Source organism: Talpa occidentalis, unplaced genomic scaffold, assembly GCF_014898055.3.
Source record: "Talpa occidentalis isolate TD23 unplaced genomic scaffold, MPIMG_talOcc4v2.1 talOcc4.4, whole genome shotgun sequence".
NCBI lineage: Eukaryota > Metazoa > Chordata > Mammalia > Eulipotyphla > Talpidae > Talpa > Talpa occidentalis.
The window spans coordinates 20,007,337-20,022,980 of NW_023604295.1; the positions used below are offsets into that span (position 1 = coordinate 20,007,337).

At 38.9% G+C, this 15,644-nt stretch overlaps 1 protein-coding gene across 5 annotated transcripts in view; it reads right to left on the reverse strand.

Moving 5' to 3' along the window:
- The window catches only part of TNIK (TRAF2 and NCK interacting kinase), a 400,363-nt gene that overhangs the window by 266,362 nt on the left and 118,357 nt on the right, over window positions 1-15,644 (reverse strand). The window contains exon 1 of one of the 5 annotated variants that reach the window (XM_037525101.2): window positions 13,811-14,169. The exons of the other annotated variants lie outside the window; for them this stretch is intronic. The gene's annotated coding sequence lies outside the window, so the exon portion shown is untranslated. Of the gene's footprint in view, window positions 1-13,810; window positions 14,170-15,644 lie in introns of those variants that run through there. 5 annotated transcript variants of the gene reach the window in all.

Below are 15,644 nucleotides of genomic sequence, written 5' to 3' on the forward strand. Positions count from 1 at the left end.
AAAACAAGTTTTGTCTGAAATGCAAGTGTATGTGGAACCAAAGCCCACAGTCAATTATAAATAATAGGCATTAAATCATTTTAGGACAAAAAGCAAAATTACGTTCTCATGTTTCATTCCGTATGTGTGAAATGATTCTGATCACAAATGGAGCATTACAAACAAATAAGTAAATGCTGGTATAAGACAGGACTTAATGAAAAGCCTAACATGATTTCTTTAAAATTCTCTTTTAAAATAAACCTAAACCTAAATATGCAAAAATTATTTTGTGATAATGTAGGCCACAGGAAGCTGTTCTCAATCATTTTTAAAATAGTTTGAATTTTATTTAAATTTTTAAAAGTAATATACATATAGGGAAAGTGGGTGAAGCATACAGGAAATCTGTACTGTTTTTGCAACTTTTCTTTAAAAAATAAAGCTATTCTAAAATAAAGAGTGTATTTTTAAAAAGTAAATTTTTACTGTATTCAGAAAAATACATAAGTGTAAAAAAGAAAAACACCTATACAAATAATTACACATATAACTGTATGTATTTATGCATATAACACTAATGCTGTGATATATATACTTAATCCTGTTTTCTTTGGGTGAATATGGCATTTTCTTATGTCATTAAAAGTTCTGCGTAAACACTGCTTTAAGGGGCACTTATCATTATGCACACAGTTAAGCCCAACATTTGTTTAATCATTCTCCTATTGTAAAATGTTTAACTTGTTTGCAATTTTTGGATATTGGAGTTAACTTTACAAATAATATAACTGTACAAATAGCATAATTGTACATGATCATTTTTTTCAAGAATGGGTGCATATTTTTAGACATGGTCAGATGGCTTTCCAGAAAATTAGCTTACTCTTGTAGAGCATGTATCAGCCAACTTCAGTTCCAAGGAATTGCCACATAAGACAACTTTCCAAAGAGGTGGGAACGCTGCCAGGTGAACCTATAGGGCCCTTCCTGGGAAGAGCCCTAGGACTAAATATCTGCTGTGAGTCAGGGCTGTTAGAGCCAAGGAAAAGTGTAAGGTGCACAATGATTCCAGGTAATCCTTCTGCCTGTCAACAACCTCCTGACTCAGTCATAGTCAAAAACCAGGTATGCTCACTCAAATAAAACCCACTGAAATAGAAGTAAGGGGGAGGTGATCTGGGACAAAGACTTTACCAAGAGTTGGAATTGTCATATTGGGTGCAGGATTATATAACCTCAGCAAAAGAAACACAATGGAGATATTTTGCTATTATTTATATTGATAATGGAAAAACCTCAGCTGAAGGCAGGGATACTATTTCCCTAGAAGTTATTGCATCTATGAGGTAATTTTTGTTTGGAAAAATGAAAAGAAAGCAATATCAAAAGGGAGAGGGGTATGATACTAGAAATGTGTGATCTATAGGTAAGTTCCAGAGAAAGAGCAATCATTCTGCCAAAAATGTCAATAACTGAGTGACAGTTGCTATTGCAGTTGTAACTCCCAGAACAGAAGACCCACTGAATAACCATAAACTATATTCAGCTTGAAAATATTTTGTTTGACCAGAACTGTGGGAGAATGGCAGTGTTTTATTTTGTTTTTTAATTTTAAGTTCAAATTTAATCACCGGAAAACAACATAAAATCTCACTTCTTTCAAAAAGACCTGGCAACAGTGAGCAGAAATTCCCATGGCAACAACTCATGGGAAATGAGTAGCAGCTTCCTCCTTTGAGCTGAGAGGATCTCACAGGTCTCACTTATTAGAATTATGTGCTTGACCCAGTAGGCATCTGAACTTTCAACTTCCACCCTACTGCAAGGTCTTCCAAAAACATCCCTAATTCCCTACCCTGGGGGCATGCTAAGAAGAACCCAAGTAATGTCCTCCCCCTTCCCCACCATGTTCAATTACTAGAGAGAGACACCACAGGTAGTTTCCTGCTGCCAATGATAGTTCTCAGTGTGGCATAGTGTTATCTGTCTTGAACCACCAACTCCTTTCCTACTGGGCAACCCAGAAGGCCTCTTCCCTGGGTCTGAGAGCAAGTCTTCCAGTGCTAGTGTCTTGTTTCTTCCCCATCATCAAAACAACCACATCCCAGTGATGACCCCATCCCAGGCAATTCAAGCTTCAGTGCCTCCTACACCGAGAATTCCCCCAAACTAGAGAGGAACTCACAATTCCATCAGAAGCTCCAAGCCAAAGTCCTTGTGGAGCATGGCAACAAGAAAAAAGAAGCCACAAATAATATTAAGGATCATGCCATGGAAATAAATCCTACTGGATCCAGAACCTCTGGCCCAAATTTAGTACCTCCCACTTGACCTTGGCTTTGTCTCTTAGTCCCTGTAAGTCTCCAGTTTCCTTATCTGCAAAATGGAGATATCAAGATATCCTTCACAAGGTTGTTATGAGATGTAACCAAGGTCATGCATGTGAAATTTTCCTTCATGGTCAGGCTCAGTAAATGTTAGGCGACTGTGAAGCTAGCTAATAATCCTGCTTTCACTTCCTCCACACACAGTTGAATTATCTCTCTCTGGACTGCTGTACCTGGAAGAATAAAATATTAACTGTCTTGTCTGCCCCTGGGTTTGAGGTACTATAACTTCCTTCTTGTAACTTCTGGTATCAAATGGTATTTTTAGCAGTGTTTATTCACTAATGTCTTGAGGAAACATTAACTAAGTGCCTACAATGTGCCAGGGGCAGAGATACAAGAAGAAAAAATGACATCCTGAACAAAATCAAAGTGCAGTGACAAGAATAAAAATGTATCACATAATTCACACTTAGTCTACTAAGCCCTTTGTCTGAGCTATGCAATGGAACTCAGGGGACGGAGTGAAAGAGGGCAAAGCAAGCAGGAAAAAAGGAGAGGCCAAAAGGCTCACTGGAAATTCAGGAGACAAAAAGGGGAGGCGTTTCAGACACAAAGCCCTCCAAGCACAAATAGAGTATAGAGAAAATGTTAAGGCACTTTTGAAGAAACACAACTAGTTGGGCATAAATGTTGTGTCGGATGCTGGCCAAGGAGTGGGGTAGGGCTGAGAACTCAGGATCAAGCACTCAGGATCAAGCCCTGTTGGTGAACAGGGCTTGGATCTTGGAAATGGAAAAACAGGAAGGGTTTGAAGAACCAGAAGGACAGTGTCAGATCTGGCTTTTAGAAAGACTGACTTCCCAAGATATCTGTTGACTATTTTATTCTTTTTAAGATTTTTTTTTATTTATTGATGCATATAAGAACTGGGGTACAGGCCAGAGCTATGGGGGATGAGAGGATTCACCAGAGAAAGAGTGGGCAGCAGAACAGGCAGATCTACTAAAATACACTGCTGGGGAACAGCGGGGGAGACAGGAGAGGTCTGCTGCACCATGTGGGTAGCTCCCTGGCCGGGGATGGAACTTGTGCCGCTGTGGCTGCTGATAGCTTCATAGTGCTGAGACTTAAACCCCTGCACCACCAGGGAGGTCCTCTTTTGGCTATTTTAATGGTCTCTCTCATCTACACACACACACACACACACACACACACTCTCTCTCTCTCTCTTTCTCTCCCCTTCACTGTGAATGTAGGCCTGAAATGTCTTCCATGAGGAGACAGCGTGAGTGGATAGAGACTGGGAAGGTAAATGGGCAGATAAAGGTGAATGATGAGAAGTCCTCACAGGGCATAGTCTGTGGTAGCACCTGTGGGCACCAGCAGGTTTTCAGCTCTTAGAGTTGATTCCCTGGTCACATGAGGGCATCCAAAATGGCCCACAAGGATCTCAAAGACACTCCATTCAAGTGCAGGGTAGAAAAGCCTTCTAAAAATAGTCTGGAATCAAGCTACCTTCCGGCCCGTTCCTTCTTCTTTCTTTTAAAGATTAATCATGACAGGACTGTGCCAAAAAAGAAGGAGGGCAGCAGGAGGGACAGACTCACGAAGTCTGAGCAGGTGCTGCTGTTTACTCACCAAGTCTGACAGAATGATATTACTTCTGGGCTTCAAACACACCAGCAATTTCCTCAGAGAGAAGAAAGTATGAAGGGAGGATGGCTTGTATTAAATATAACAAACTCAGCTGATGTCTGTAAACTGGTTTTTTTTTTTTACCATAATCTGTTACAATTCCTCTGATGATAAATCTGTTAATCCAGTAGTGCTCAAAACAGATCACTATCACCTGAAGGGACTTTCAGAGTCTTTTTAGAGAAACAGATAAATGACAATGTGTTCCCTCAAAAATGGTCTGGGATAACAAGTGGCTGGGGCAGGGTCACATTTTAGCCCTAGTTCTATCCCCAGAAACAAGCTCCATGCCTGGCCCACTGTTGGTGTGCAGTAAAATTCTGTTCCAATAAAAATAAGACCCTAAGATACAGAAAAGAAATTGGTGGGTGTGAGTGCCAGAGGTGGGGGTTAGGGGAGATGGGTGAAGGTGGTCCAAGGTACAAACTTCAAGTTACAAGACAATTAGGTTCTGGGGATGTAATGTACAGTATAGTGAGGAAAGTTAGTAATATTAGATTGCATATTCAAAACTTGCTGAGAGAGTAGATCTTTAGCACTCTGACCATAAAAAAAATTGTAACTATGTAAGGTGATGGATGTTAACTAAATTCATTGTGGTGGGCTTTTCAAAATATATACATAAAGCATATTGTTATGTTGCACTTGTTAAACTAATACTATGCTACATGTCAACTATATTTCAATAAAACTGGAGGAAATTTTTTGAAAGGCTAAGACCAATAAAAGAAAATGTACAGATTATTTACTAAGTTAGTATTTCCCAGTTTGGTTTGTTTTTTTTTAATTGAAGTATAATTTACACACAATAAAATTCACACATCTTAAGTGTAATCTGATGAATTTTGGCAAATGTATTCAATCAGGAAACCACTACCATAATGAGTCCCTAAAATATTCCCTCATGTCTGTTTGGTATTCAGATTCCCTCTCATAATCCTGATCCATAAATCTGTTCTCCATCCCTCTAGCTTTACCTTAGACTATCACACTAATTAAATCATACTTCTTTCACTTACCAGAAGGATTCTGAAGTTCATGCATGCTGTTATGTATCAGTACTTTTTCATTGCTGAGTAGTATTCTACTATATAGACGAACCACAAACAGTTTTCTTATTCTCCAGTTGGTAGATATTTGAAGTGTTTCAAGCTCTTAACTATCAGGACGAAAGTCACAATGAACATGAACATGCAGGTCTTTGCATTGGCATGTGTTTTATTTCTCCTGAGTTAATACCTACGAGTGGATCTGCCTCGTCATACGGCAAGTGTATGGAAAATTATAGAAATTGTCAACATGTTTTCCAAAGAAGTTGTATCATTTTACAATCCTATCAGCAATGCATATGAGTTTCAGTTGCTTCATATCCTTGCTGACACTTGATGTTGTCAGTCTCCTTCATTTTTTAAAATTTTTACTGATATAACATTGGTTTATAATATTGCAGAGGTTTCAGATGTACAGTATTATCAATCAGCATCTGTAATTTACCACACTATGTTCTCCATGAAAACTTTAGTTTCTAGCCCTTACCATACAAATAACCCCTTTTATTCAACTGACCCATTTCCTTCTCCCTTAGTCCTGGTAAGCACTAACTTTAATTTCAGTCACACTTATGGAACAGATTGTATCTTGCTATGATTTTAATTTGCATTTGCATAATGACTGATGTTGAGTATGTGCTAATTGGCTGCATAAAGATAGCTTATTGGTGACCAAAAATCTTTTAATGGAAATAAAACTTGTATTTTTCATTTAGTTTTCTCCAATACATTTTGACTGATAGGCACTAAAAACTTTGTCGAATATTTGAGAATGACAAAATAGGCTTTCATTTTCCTCCATTTTACATGGAAATTTTTCTAAGAGAAATTATACATTTTTTTTTATCTCTTAAGGCTTTTAACCATTTTCTTACTGAAACAACCAAACATTGCACATACCTGTCAACTGTGTGTCTTTTCCTTAAAAATTTGGTCTCTTACATTTTCCCAAGTGATCTGTCTCCTTCTTCTCTCTTAGGGGCTACTGCTGTTGCTCCTGTGGTCCCCTAAAATCCCCTGCCCTATCAGTCTCTGTAACCCACTGTATAATCAACTAGCTTAATTTTTGTGACTATTTAAAAAATAAGCGTAAGAGGCTTTGTGTACAGGCCTGAATGTCTCCCCAAAAATGAAGCCCTTGCATGGGTGGAGAGTGGTGAGCATAGTTGCCTTCCAAAAATGAAGTAGAAAGACATCTTTGAGGGACCTGATGACATGCATTTGTGGCTTATTTCCAGGTCACTTCTCTGCTCTAAAAATGGGCAAATCCTCAATAAATGCCTGCTGGGTCAGTCAGTCTGCACCAGCATCTTCAGACATACAATACAGAAAGTTTTGGGGTGACATACCAACTCTGATGCATCCATGAAGGATCAGTTTTTATCCAGTTCTACAGTGATAAATGATACCAAATAAATATTATGTTTAAGGCCAACAAAATGGGGCAGGAATACAGTTCATCTTGCGGTGTGGTGTCCTAACTTTTCCTTTTTGTTCATTTTAACAGTACAACTCCTCTGATAAATAGTCTCAGCCTTACTGGAACTCTCATAGGGAAGAAAAACAGGCACCCTCCCTGGTCTGAGAAGCTCTAGGTTTGAACACAGCTACGCCCCTTTTAACAAATGCAGCTTCACTGCTCTAAGCCAGTTTTCTTGTCTATAAAATGAGAATAATAAAGTACATCAAGCCCTTGAATGACTGGTTTCATTCAACATTGCTTCTCATTATAACAATCCCAGCTGACATTGAAAGAAACATGGACAACTTGCTTTTGTTCTGCTTTGCTTAAGTCATTAGTTTCCAAGAATCTATGACGACACTGAGGACTGACTGTACAGCTGCACACCTTGAAGTGGGCTAAACAGGAAGGAGAAGGTGAAAATGCTGCATGAAGAATAATATGTCTATAGAAGACTAGTGCTATTACAGTTCAGGGGCAAGCCTGATGTTTCAGGAATCTTCACCTATCTCATGCCAAAGCAGAAAGGTCCTATGAAGCAAAACAACAACAAAAACACAAATACCCCTTTAGCTGGATGCGGAGAAGGACAAGTCTCACATGAGAAATGAGCAGCACACCAAGTTGCCTAAACAGAAAAGGGGCTACATTTTGAGCAGGAAAGAAGCAAGAAACCACAAATAAGCCCAAAGGATGTGGTGAGGAAGGGACATGGATCCCAAAAGACAATGGAAAAAAAGCAATACAGGGCATGGTGGAAAAACTGTGTCTGAAAATACAGTTTAAACTTGGGCATCTTGTGGGCACAGAGACAGCCTCAAAGTCATGTTTCAATCTTGAGTTCAGAGTCTGCAATACATTCAGTGAAACTTTAGCTCCCTTTTTCCCACTTAAACGTCCCTCATTCCTAAAACAGATGCCTCTGTACTTCTCCCCCTCTTACTGTTGTTCTGCATTAGTATCTTTCCTAATAGAATTTTTCACAGATCCAAGTTCTGCATGGTCAAAGAGGGTAAAAGATTATCTGCTCGAGATAAGTGCCCAGACATTTAATTCACTTCTAGAAATATTTTCTAAAGGTATTCTATGCAAACATCAGACCTTCAGAAGGCAAGGAGATTCCAAACTTTTCCCAGAGTGAAAACTTTAAAATGTTCTTGAATCACTATTTCTATGAGTAGGAGGCAAAACAAAACAGAACATTGAGAGTGAACCCTAAGTTCTGGGTCTTTCTTTTTTCTCTCAGAGCATACTAGCCTGAGCAGAAAGGAGAGACACTGTTCCCACACCGTAAATGAGAAAGCCATTGAGCAGCTTCATCTTGCCTTTCAACCATGTACTTTTGAGTCTCTAATTTTATCATGTTCTCTGATTTTTTTGTAATGATTATCATAATGGAATTGCCTGAAAATGTTTATCGTGTGACTCCCACCCCAAATCTTTGATGTTCAATCAGCCAACAGTTCATTTTTAATAATATTACATACACTATAATTTGATTATTACATATATTATTTAATATTATTAAATTTAATATAGTTAATAATATTACAAAAGGTAATCCTTCTAGTCTTCTTTGCCTCATCTCTGAGTAGAAAGCAGCCCCCATTTCACTAATAACAGCAGATATATAGATTTGCGTCTCTAAGTAAGATTCCATCATACTTCATCTTCTCCATAAAAGTAATAACTTTTCTCAAATTTTTAAGGACATGCTATTAATAAAAAAGATAGTTGAACCTCCCCACAGAATGTGTAATATGTTTCTAATATCAACCCCAAATCATTCATTAAAAACTATTGTTGCTTAATTAATTAGTATTTATTGAATGCTTACTATGTGCAAGGAAGTACACTTGGTTCTTTATAAGAATAGCCAAACAACACTAAAGTGTAGTAGACACAATTATTAGCAAAATTTATAGTGAAGAAATTGAGTTTCAGAGACGTTCAGTAATTTTTCCAAGATCTCAAAGACCCTGAGATTGGGAGACCAAAGATGTGAATGCAGGATTGTCTGATCTCAGGGCTCTAACTTGTATGTCTATGTCGTATGTATTCATCTTAAATTCATGCATTCACTCAACAAATCTTTTTTTTTTTAAAGAGTTATTCAGTTATGCACACGAGAGCTGGAACACAGGCCTGAGATGCAGGGGGTGAGAGGATTCACCAGAGACAGAGTGGGGAACAGAACAGGCAGACTGACTGAAATACACTGCTGAGGGGAGCAGCAGGCAAGTCCGGAGAGGTCCGCTGCACCATGTGGGTTGCTCCCTGGCCAGCCGGGGATCGAGCTTGTGCTGCAGAAGCTGCGGATTGCTTCATAATGCGGTGCTTCACCCCTTGCACCACCAGGGAGGCCCCACTCAACAAATCTTTGCTCGAAAACCCAGCAGAATCCAAGCTAGGCAGCAGACTCAAGCAGTAACACAGTTCTGCATTCCTCATTTCATTCACACTAAGTTAAATCAACCAGGTGTCAGCAGCCAGGGACCAGCACTGGCTTCCCATTTGTAGGCCAAGGCAGGTGTTCATTCTTTGAACCAAATGATCTTCCACCAGAAAGATGCTCTTCCATGTCTCTCCTCTGGGACTCCACAATGAGTCACCCTCTGTGAGTCTGGCTTTGTGAATTCTGATAAGTAGTTCTATTCCTTCCCCTGCCTGAGTCTGTCTTGGAACACATTCAATAATCCAGTCACTCTAGACCTAAGACCTAACACTCCATCTTGCTTTTTTCAGTCCCCAATCAAGGAAGACTTTCATCACCAGAATGTAAGTCCCACAAGGACAGAGGTTGGTTTCTGTCTGGCCACTGACAAATCCCACATTCCCAGCACAGCATCTGGTACACAGTAGGCAGCAATGCCTGTTGGCTGAAGGGACTGAGGTCTTTCCGCTAAATCCCAGGTTTCCTGATGGCCACACTGCTTCCCCTCCAATTCTTACTGACTCCATCTTTTCCAGTCTCATGACTTCTGGGGGCGCCCTACAACTTCCCTGATGTCAAGTGACAACCAGAATCTGGTCTGCTGCTGTGACTGTAGATTGTGTGCGTTGGCCACCAGACTCGGCCTCTAGGCAGCGGCCGCAAGGTATGTTTCCTAGCACATGCCAGTTCATGTGCCTATTTCCAGCCCCTTCCAGCCTGCTTCCTTTTGCAGTGTTAATTGGTCTTTGCCTAGTTATATCTAGAAATATTTTTATAGAATTATATACAAAAATCATGTAAAATTCATAGTTATTTTCAAAGATATGGCAGCAAGAAAATGGATGAATAATAAAACTCTTAAATAAAATATGATATATAAATACACTTTAATATTTTAATACCATCAAAATATTATAGAGTACTCATGACATGAGAAATATTTATAATAATTAAAACTTGTAAGATTTTACATAGAGTACAACCCTAACTATAGAAAAAGCATACTTGTTTTCTTGAAAGGAATAGCAATAGGGCCTCCTTGGTGGCATAGGGGTTGAAGTCTCAGCACTATCAAGCTATTGATGGCTACTGCAGCCTGAGTTCCATCCCCAGCCAGGGAACTCTCCTGTTTCACCTGCTGCTCCCCTCAACAGTGTATTTCAGTAAATCTACCTGTTCTGTACCCCACTCTGTCTTTGGTGAATCCTCTCACCCCCACCCTCCTGGCCTATACCCCAGTTCTTGTGTGCATAAATAAATAAAAACAACTCTTTAAAAAATAGCAATAATGATGGAATTAGAGATGTTTACGGTTTTCATTAGCATTTTCCCATATATTTCTAAGTTTCCACAACATTGTCTATTATTTAAGTAATGTTTAAAAAAACAGGAAATTTCAAATTGCAGCTTGATGTCCAAATCATGTCCTAAAACTGATATAATTGTGTCCTGACAATACTTGGCTCAAGCTTCTCAGTCATTATGACTGTAATTAATTAATCTTAATGATATCAATTAATTAATTACTACTAGACTATAGCTATCAGTAAACCTAATTAAATAAAACAAGATGAATGCAATTAATTTTAGTTTACTCCTGTTATATTTCAAGCTAGCAAAAGGATCCACAGACTGACATGGGATACAGTCAATCACAAGGCACATGGCTCAAGCATTCTGAAATGCCCAACATCATATTTAATTATACTTATTATGGACTTTACTCATTTCTCCCCAAAAGCTATCTGGTACCTAAGAATATTCCTGGAGTATCTAACACAGAACCTACATATAACTCATGTAGCATAGGTGCCTAATGAGCAAATTAATTTTCAGAGTGTACCAAATTGTTCCCAAAACAATTAACTTCTTCAAAGTTATCCTGTAAAAAAGTAACCAGACAATTCAATGAAAATAATCGCTTTCCTTCTTTGGTCATAAAGTCCTTCCCCTCTCCCTTTTATCTCAATGACATAAAGAAAGACCCAAGGTCTTTTAAAATAAAAGTCAAACAACCACAAAGTCAGAAATAAGCAAAATGTCCTCCTTTGAAATAGAATGAATAATCTGGGAAGATGGATGAAGAAAGCGAAGTAAAAGGAAAATTCAGGTACTGAAGGTACCTCAATAGTCCAGTTTATCAAACAATCAAATTGCCAAAAGAATAGATTCAGACAGTTATCAATAATAGTTCAGACTATGCCAGGAGTTCACATAGATTTCTTTCATCACAAGCCTGCAATAATCCCATACCTCCTCAAACATTCCAGTCACAACACAGTAGACAATGCTTTCTTTAAACTGTTTCTCACAGTAGATTAGATGAGTTAACATTTTAGGTGATACTTGGATTAACATTTCCAGTTTAACAAATCTGCGCTGATTTTTATACTAACTAGAAACTATAAAGCCACACTCCACAGCTATTAATGAAGCTCTAAATTGGATAATAATGTCAAAGTAAAGAAAATTATGTATAGCACAAATGTATCTGTCAAACCTCATTAAAGCATACCCTTGAGAATCATACACTTCATTGTTTATAAATTCTACCTAAATTTAAAATAAAAGTAATAAAACAGAACAGGTTGTAAGCAAACATGGCAGAAATCTAAATTATGTGAAACCAAAGCCTGAAAATAATGTAGATCATTCCATAATCTGAGTTGATACCACTGGCCGAGTTCATACTATGTATGTACCAGGCAATGTTCAAGGCACTGGTCACAGCTACAGCTTTATCCTTATGGCCAATCTATTAGTAGAGGAAGGCCCAATACAAAGACAACCCCATATATTTGTTCTGTTTCACCAAGCACTGTTGACTCCTTGTCTTGTTTATGTTACCACTCAGAAAACCCAGGAAGTCTGGTCAGAGGTTCTCAAACTTTAGAGCACCTCAGAATCACCCGCAACAGTTGTTTGACACAGACTGCTGGGTCCCAAACTCAGACTTTTTGATTCATTAAGTCTCTGGTGAGACCAGGGAACATGCCTATCTCACCAGATCCTGGGTGATCCTGACGCCACTGGCCCCCAAAATACAGCTTGAGAACCTTTGCTCTAGGTTCAACTTTGAAGCAAATGGTTTAATTAATAAGAGTTTTGTTTTTTAAATAACAATAGGTGTTCTTCACAGGCTGGCAGAAAGGCTTTGCTTGCTGCAGTCTCACAAGCCAAAGCTCTACAGCCTTTTGTCATGCCAGAAGGTTAAAAAAAAAGTGCGAAAGAAAAGATTTGCTGTGTCAAAGGAACAGTTTCCAATGGTCAAAGATGGAACAATGCAAGAATAAAATAAGTGAGTACTAGAGTATGACCCAACGTATAAAATATGAGTCCATGATGATATTAAAAATGAATGAGTACATAAATTTGTGAGAAAAGACAAATCTGGACAACAATTCAAAAAAAAATTATGCAGATACCCTTTCCTCAAGAAGCACAACTCTCCATTCCGTAAGTGAAGGCTGAGCATAGTGATGTCCTTCTAGAAAGGACAATTTGGAAAAAATGGCAGGGTGGGGTGCTGGAGTCAATGTTCAATGGGAAACTCTGACAGATACCACCTCAGCCAGGTGATGATGGTCAACAGCAACAGGGTAAGTCATGTTGATAGTATGTACCCTTGAGATAATGTGATGAGAGTATTTTATCTCTGTGGTTCTTCCCTCAACCAAGTCTAGTCGCAAAAGAAACTTAGACTATTGAGGGGCATCCTACAGAATATTTCACCCGTACTCCTCAAAAATGTCAAGGTCATCAAGAACAAGGAGATTCTGAGACACTGTTATATACAAGAGGAACTGGAGGAACAAGAACACTACAAGTAAAATTGTACCCTGGATGGAATCCTGGAACAAAATAAGGACATTAGAAGAAAACTAGTGAAAATCAAATTAAGTATCAACTTCATTTAATGAAAAGACAAAAATAAAACACTGAGGTTCACTGAGCAGTGACCAAGTCTAAGGCTGTTGGTCACTCTGCCTGGAAGAAGTAAATCTGAAGACGTGGCACCAACCAGTTATTAAATGTCTACTCCATCACTTTCACCCACAAATCACTAGCCATGGGTAGTCACATGACCCCACGCACACACAAGAGATAGAAAACACGTTGACCCCAAAACATTTGCCCAGCATGGAGGGATAAGCTTTGATAAATAAAGTCTCAGTATTTATGATGCCACAAAATCTGCTTGGTATCTTTTTAAAGCAAAACCTTACTTTGTTTTAAAACAAACTGTGATCTGCAGAGTCTTGGGGCCAACCTGTAGACAAATGGGCATGGTGACTAAGCACGCTGCATGCCCACATGCAGACATTATTATGCTGCCTCTCATTTTCCTTGCTCTTTCAAGTATGTCCCTGAGTTATGTAGCATAATCAGTGGTTCTAGTCTTTTTCTCCAAAGATTCTTTTGATTTTAGCTCAAACCAACCATCACAACCAAGTTAGCTATTTAAGAGTTTTTAGTGGTTTATTCCAAAGGCACAAATGAGTTCAAATGCTTCACTCATTTGTTTCAGGAAAATGAAAATGACAATCTCTTTTTCACCTGAACATGCTCAAGTAATTTACAAACCAAGTCATCAATATGTCTTGTCTGAGCAGAAATCAACATTTCAAAGTCAGTGTTTCCTTCTTTTTTCCCCAGCACTCAGCTAGTTACCGAGCAAACCAGATACAAAACGGGTTGCCTGACTGTGGGTCCTCACCCACACGCTTAAAGGGGACTTAGTGCTAAACTGCAGACACATACAAAGGTTGATAAAAGGTTTATTTACAAGGGAAGGGGAAATGGGAAATGAATAACTCAGGGAGAAAAAGGGGGAGATAAGTTCGTAAATGCTTCCTACCCATTCTGCTGACCTGGAATCCCATTGACCCGCCGAACTGGTGAAAAACCTAGCAGACCTCAAGGCCAAGAGGGCGACCCCCCACCACAAGGCCAGTTAAATACTCAAACCGAGAGCTTAGTTGCTTAACTCCACCCTCAGGTCCTCGCAACCCTCCCTTTGGTGATCATGGGATTTGTAGTTTCCAGTGTCGTGGGGGGTGGAGTCCACCAAGCCTGTATGGAGTTTGCTCAGGACATCCATCCCCCTAACAATTTCAGCTCTTAGTCTTGGTCTCTTCCTAGAAATAGTACTATTTTATTTCTCATCTCCTCAACTCCCTTTCCTTCAAAAAAGGCAAATAATGAAAACAAAGACAAAAAACCTCAAGCCAAACAATTCTCCTTCGATGCCTGAATCTTGACTGCCTGCATTTTTCTCTCTGCAGGACTACAGCACCACTTCAATTTTCGTTTTGTATTGACATATTCGGGAAGTTAAACATATGATCTTCAGTGAGAGATTCTGGTAACCTTGCCCCAAAGGATTCTACTTGACCTTGTAAATCTCTCTCTTTCAATAAGCATGTATTATTTATACTCTTTAGAGACTATGAAACAATCACAAGAATATATTGTTTCCATGTAGAGAGCTTTGTGGTAATAGTGGTGGTGGTAGTGTCTGTGTTTATGAGAGTGTGTGTGTGTGTGTTTGTGTGTGCACGCACGCATGTGTATCTGCATGTGTTTTCATTTTCTTTTTTCTTAATGTAGCGGTTTTTTATGGCAGAGACATAGTATGACCAGTCCATATTGAAAACTGCAAATCATCTTTAGGAATGACTGCCTCATTTTAGTGAAGCATTAGATGATCAGAGCTAACTGTACTTTGTGCAGTTCACAATTCTAAAAGTCACAAAGTTCTGTGAACGTTGCCCCAAAATAAAATCAAACCAAGATTGGGTGTTTAACCCAGTAAGTGTATTTCTTAAATGATCTCTTTTCACATTGACAGTAAGAATTTCTCTTAACTGACTCCTCCTGCTTTGTCATGATGACAAATCACTAAAATGATTTAACATTCTTCACCTTGCCAAAATTATGGCTTTTATTTTCTGGAATGAGAGTATTTTACTCTTTGTATATTTACAATATGATTGTCATAAGGACTAAAGCAATTTAGGAGCTGCTGAGATTAATAATTCATTTGTACACATAGCATGTAGTTTGACCCAGGCTCCGACACCATCAACACTTTCCCTAAATTGGTGTTCCTGATCCTTTTATTAGAGATAATGAATCCATCTCATGGTCGGTAGCAGATAGTGATTTCCATGGTATCATCTGATATGAATCAACCCCTTGGGGTTGGGGATATGTCTTAATTGTACACTTGTTCTTGAACAAAACTACTGCTTCCTTTTGATTTCTTCCCCCTTCTACTTGCTCAAGTGATTTTCATTCTTACCTCACTCATCAACTTGTCAATTGGAGAACAGGAGCTATTTCCTTTCTTTGTTTGGGATTCTGGCTGCAACCCAGGCACTGTTTTCCAAGTAATTAATGAGCCCTGCAATGTCCTGGCTTGTGACCACCAGCCTCTTCCTTTGTTACACTGCATCTTGCCTGGAGAAGGACTGAATGCAAGAGCAGGCAGTAGGCTGATGCTTAATGATAGCAGGCTGCTATTTTTAGGTGAAAATACAGTCCGTTCTTTTACTTTTGCCACACAGCAGAAGTGTGTGGTTATAGCTAAACCTTAGGCTCATGAAAAAAAGTCCCAGAAGCAGAAATATTTGAAAGCTATAGATTTGTTATCGACAGTCAAGAGCTGAAATGCAGCACACAATCTGGCA